Raw genomic sequence first — 6,000 nt, 5'->3', positions numbered from 1 at the left:
CTCGGTGCTTTGTGACCACCTAGAGGGGTGGGATAGGGAGGGTGGGAGGGAGATGCAAGAGGGAGGATATATAGGGATATATGTATACATATAGCTGATTTATTTTGTTATACAGCAGAAACTAACACAACAATATAAAGCAATTTTACTCCAATAAATACGTTAAAAAAAAAAAGGTGTACAGATGAGAAAAAATGAAACTGGTCCTCATCGCAAATGACTTGATTGTCTATGTAGACAATGTGAAGAAATCCACAAAAAGGAAATTTTGTGGCATTTTCTTACCCTTGCCTCTTCCACTTTCTGACACAGGACAGCTCAATCAAGTGGAACCTGCTCTATTCCCAGCTCCTTCCTTTGGATTAAAAAGAAAACACTGGAAATGGCTTGCAACATTCTCACTTGTCTGGGAGCTGCCTGAGGGAGTGGTTTCTGTCTTCTGACTTGAAGTACTGATGGAAACGGTGGCATAGTTTGGATACCTGGTTGGAGGCTGTTGAAAGAAGCAGTTGGCACGGTGGTACCTTAGAGCTGCAAGAAGTCTATAGTTACATGTGTGTCTTGGGGCAAGAGAGTATGGGCAGAGGAACACAAGAGAACTGCTAGGATTCTGAGAAGACACAGGGGAGAAAATATTAGGTAATCAAAGGCATTTAAAAGCAACTGTATTTACCAGGAACTGGAACAAAAGCAAACAGCAACCCCAGAAAAGGTTTAAAAGCACCTGGCCTCTATGCCAAGCTGATAAGTAAAGGTCTACCCTTTTATGAAGCTTGTCCATAAAGACTTGGAGAGGTGACTATTTTTACATGCCCAAATCTCAACAAAAGATCACAAAGCACACAAAGAAAAGGGAAACATAGCCCATTCAAGGAAACAAAATTAATCTCCAGAAACTGACTCTAAAGAAACATAGGTCTCTGAGTTATTGGATAAAGAATTTAAACCAACTGTCTTAAAGATGTTCAATGAGTTAAAAGAGAACACAGATAGTTGACTAAACAAAGTCAGGAAAATGATGCATGAACAAAATGAGAATACCAACAAAGAGACAGAAATTATAAAAAAGAATGTAACAGAAATTCTGGAGGTAAAGAACACAATAAATGATTTGAAAAAATTTACTAGAGGAGTTCAATTGCATACTTGAACAGGCAAATAAGAATCAGTAAAGTTAAAGACAGATCATTTAAAATCATCTAATCAGGAGCAAAAAGGGAGGAAAAAAGAACAAAGAAAGTGAACAGAGACTAAGGAACTTGTAGGACACCATCAGGTGGACGGGCTAACATTCACACTACTGGAGTTCCGAAAAAGAAGAGAGAGAGAAATGAGCAGACATTATTTGAAGAAATAACAACTGAAAACAGCCAAAATTTGAGGAAAGAAATAGACATACAAATTCAAAAAGTTCAACAAATCCAATCTAAGATAAATCCACAGAAACTCACACCAAGACACATTATAATCAAACTTTCAAATGTCAAAGACAAAAAGAGAGTCTTGATAGCAGTAAAAGAAAAGCTACCCATCATGTAAATGGAGTCTTTATAAGATTATAGGCAGATTTCTCAGCAGAAACTTTGCAGTCCAAAAAGCAGTGGCATGATATATTCAAAGTGTTGAAACACAAAATACAGTATCCAGAAAAACTGTCAGTCAAAAATGGAGAAATTTTGACATTTCCAGATAAACAAGGCCTGATGGCATTTATTACCACTAGACCTGCCCTACAAGAATGCTAAAGGAAGTCCTTCAAGTTAAAATTAAAGGCCACTATACAGTAACTTGAAGCCATACAAAAGTAATGAGTTACGTGGTAAAGATAATATGGACAAATATTAAAATCTGTATTATCGTAATTCTAGTTCATAACTCCACTTTAAATTCTTTTATAGGATCTAAAAGATAAATAAAAAAATAATTATAAATTTATCTTAATGGGTACAATATATAGAGATATAATTTGTGAAATCAATATCATAAAATGGGGGTGGAACTGTAAAGGTGTAGAGTTCTTGTATGTTATTTAAATTAAGTTGTTATCAGCTTAAAATAGATGTTATAACTTTAAACTGTTTTATGTAATCCTGATGACAAGTATAAATAAAATATTCTTAGAATATACAAAAAGAAATGAGAAGGGAATCACTTCTCATTTTTTCACAACAATTTTTATAGTGGATTTTTTTCACTATAAAAATTAATGGGGCTTCCCTGGTGGCGCAGTGGTTGAGAATCTGCCTGCCAATGCAGGGGACACGGGTTCGAGCCCGGGTCTGGGAAGATCCCACATGCTGCAGAGCAACTAAGCCCGTGAGCCACAACTACTGAGCCTGCGCGTCTGGAGCCTGTGCTCCACAACGGGAGAGGCCACGACAGTGAGAGGCCTGTGCACCACGATGAAGAGTGGCCCTCGCTCGCCGCAACTGGAGAAAGCCCTCGCACAGAAACAAAGACCCAACACAGCCAAAAATAAATAAATAAATAAATAAATAAATTAAAAAAAAATTAATGAAACACAAAGAAAGGAAGAAAGAGAGGAAATGAGGGACAAAAAACTACAATACAAATAACAGAAATATTACAATACAATACCAGAAAACAAATAGCAAAATGTCAATAATAAGTCCTCTCTATCATTAATTACTTTAAATGAAAATGGATTACACTTCTCAATAAAAAGACATAGATCAAATAAATGGATACAACAACTGGATTTGACTCTTGCTGTCAACAGGAGACTCACTTTAGATCTACGAACGTACAGAAGTTAAAAGCTAAAGGATTGAAAAGGATGGTCCATCAAGTACTAACAAAAAAAGAGCAGGGGTGGCTATACTAATAACAGACAAAATAGAATTTAATTCAAAAACCTTCACAAGAGACAAAGAAGAACATCATATAATGAAGAAAAAGTTAATTCACCAAGATGTAAGAATTGCAAATGTACATACATCAAACAGCAGAAATTCTAAGTATATGAAGCAAACACTGACATAATTGAAGGGAGAAATAGGCAAATCTACAACAGTAGTAGAAAACTTTAATACCACAGTTTCAATAATGGATAGCCAGACAAAAGCTTAATAAGGAAATAGTAAGCATGAATGATACTGTAGACCAACTGCACATAACAGACATATATAGAATACTCCACACAACAGAAGTAGAATATACTTATTTCTCATGTGCACATGGAAAATTCTCCAGGATAGATCACATGTTAGGCTATGAAACCAATCTTAAAATTTTTTAAAGATTGAAATCATGCAAAGTATCTTTTCCAATCACAAAGGAATAAAATTAGAAATCGATAGTAGAAGAAAGAGAAAAACTGGAAAATTCACAAATATATGGAAATTGAACAAAACATTCTTAAACAACCAATGGGTCAAAAAAGGAATCAAAAGTGAAATGAGAAAATATCTTGAGACAAATGAAAATGTAAATGCAACATACCAAAACATATGGAATGCAGCAAAAGCAGTGCCAAGGGGGAGGTTTATAGGTGTAAACACTTACACTAAAAAAGAATGAAGCTCTCAAATCAACAACCTATATTTTCTCCTTAAAGTACTAGAAAATGAAGATCAAACTAAAACTCAAGCTAGAAGAAGGGAGGAAATAAGAGCAAAAATAAATGAGATAGAGAATATAAAAACAATAGAAAAAAATGAAATAAAGACTTTTTTTTTTTTAAAAAAGATAAAATTAACAAACCCTAAGATAGACTAAGAAAATAAAGAGTGAAGACAAAAAATCAGAAATGAAGAGGGGACATTACAAATGATACCAAAGAAATTAAAAGGATTATAAAATAATACTATGAACAATTGTACAAAACAAACTGGATGATCTAGAAAAATAGATAAATTCCTAGAAACACACAACCTACTGAATCATGAAGAACTAGAAAATCTGATCAGACCTGTAACTAGTAAGGAGATTGAATCAGTAATCAAAAACCTCTGAAGGAAGAAAAAAAAACAAAAACAGAACCACATGGCTTCACTGGTGAATACTAGCAAACATTTAAAGAAGGATTAAAACAAATTCTCCATGAACTTCCAAAAAATGAAGAGGAGAGAACACTCTCAAACTCATTCTATGAGGCCAGCATTAACTTGATATAAAAGGCAGACAAAAGCACCACAAAAGAGCTACAGACCAATATCCCTGATGAATACTGATGCAATAATCCTCAGCAAGATACTAGCAAACTGAATTCAACAATACATTAAAAGGATTATACACTAGACCAAGTGGAACTCATTCCTGGAATGAAAGGATGGTTTAACATTCACAAACTGATCCATCCCTAAATTAATATAATGTAGGAAGGAAAAACATGTGATCATCTTAATGCAGAGAAACCATTTGACAAATTCAACACCTTTTCATGATAAAAAAAAAAAAAAGGCCAACAACAACAAAGTAGGAATAGAAGGAAACTACCTCAACATAATAACAGTGATATATGAAAAACCCACAGTGAACATCATACTCAATGATGAAAGACTGAAAGTTTTTCCCTCTAAGATCAGGAACAAGACAAGGATTCCCACTTTCACCACTTCTATTCAACATGGTACTAGAAGTTCTAGCCAGAGCAATTAGGTAAGCAAAATAAATAAAATTAATCCAAATTGGAAAGAAAGAAATAAAATTATCTCTGTTTGCAAATGATAAGATCTTATATGTAAGGAACCCTAAAGATTCCACAGAAAGATCTGTTAGAGCTAATACATGAATTCAGCAAAGCAGCAGGATACAAAGTCAACACACAACAATCTGTTGCATTTCTATACAGTAACAATGAACAATCTGAAAAGAAAATTATGGAAATATTCAGTTTACAGTGGCATCAAAAAGAATAAAATACTTAGGAATAAACTTTATCAAGGAGGTGAAAGACTGTACAATGAAAACTAAAAAAACCTTGTTGAAATAAAGAAGGCATAAATAACTGGAAACATATCCGATGTTCATCGATTGAAAGATCTAATATTTTTAAAATGTCAATAATGCCCAAAGCAATCGACAGATTCAATTCAATCCCTATCAGTATCCCAATGACATTTTTTTGGCAGGAAATAAGAAAACCTATCCTAAAATCCAATGGCAGTTAAGGGGCCCCAATAGGTAAAGCAATCTTGAAAAAGAACAAAGCTAGAGGATTCACACTTCCTGGTTTCAAAACTTACTGAAAATCTCCAGTAATCAGAACAGTGTAGTACTGGCATAAAGACAGACACATACACCAATGGATTAAAATAGAGGGCCCAGAAATAGACTCTTGCATATATAGTCAAATGATTTTTGACAAGGGTGCCAAGACCATTCAATGGGGAAAGGAGAGTCTTTCCAACAAATGATGCTGGGAAAACTGGATATCCTCATGCAAGAGAATGAAGTTGGACCCTTACTGAACACCATATACAAAAATTAACTCAAAATGGACCTAAGACCTAAGTGTAAGACCTAAAACTATAAAACTCTTAGGAGAAAACATTTAGGGTGAAATCTTCTTGTCATTGACCTTGGTAATTATTTATTGACTATGTTACAAAAGTTGTAAGCAACAAAAGACAATATAGACAAACTGGACTTTAGGTAAATCTTTAAAAATTTGTGTATCAAATGATAATATCAACAAAGTAAATTGGCAACCCACAGAATGGAAGAGAATATTTGCAAATCATACATCTAAAGAATTAATATTCAAAATATATAAAAAATTCCTAAAACTCAACAACAACACAAACCACGTGATTCAAATATGGGCAAAGGAGTTGAATAGATTATTTCTCCAAAGAAGATATACAAATGGCCAATAAATTCATGAAAGGTTCTCCGTATCACTGATCACTAGGGAAATGCAAATCAAAACTATGATGAGATACTACCTCACACCTATTAGAATGGTCTACTATCAAAAAAAAAAAAAAAACAAACCCAGAAAACAACAGATGTTGATGAGGATGTAGAGAAGCTGAA

Source organism: Balaenoptera acutorostrata, chromosome 2, assembly GCF_949987535.1.
Source record: "Balaenoptera acutorostrata chromosome 2, mBalAcu1.1, whole genome shotgun sequence".
Classification (NCBI taxonomy): domain Eukaryota; kingdom Metazoa; phylum Chordata; class Mammalia; order Artiodactyla; family Balaenopteridae; genus Balaenoptera; species Balaenoptera acutorostrata.
Note: the sequence above shows the minus strand (reverse complement) of the source record.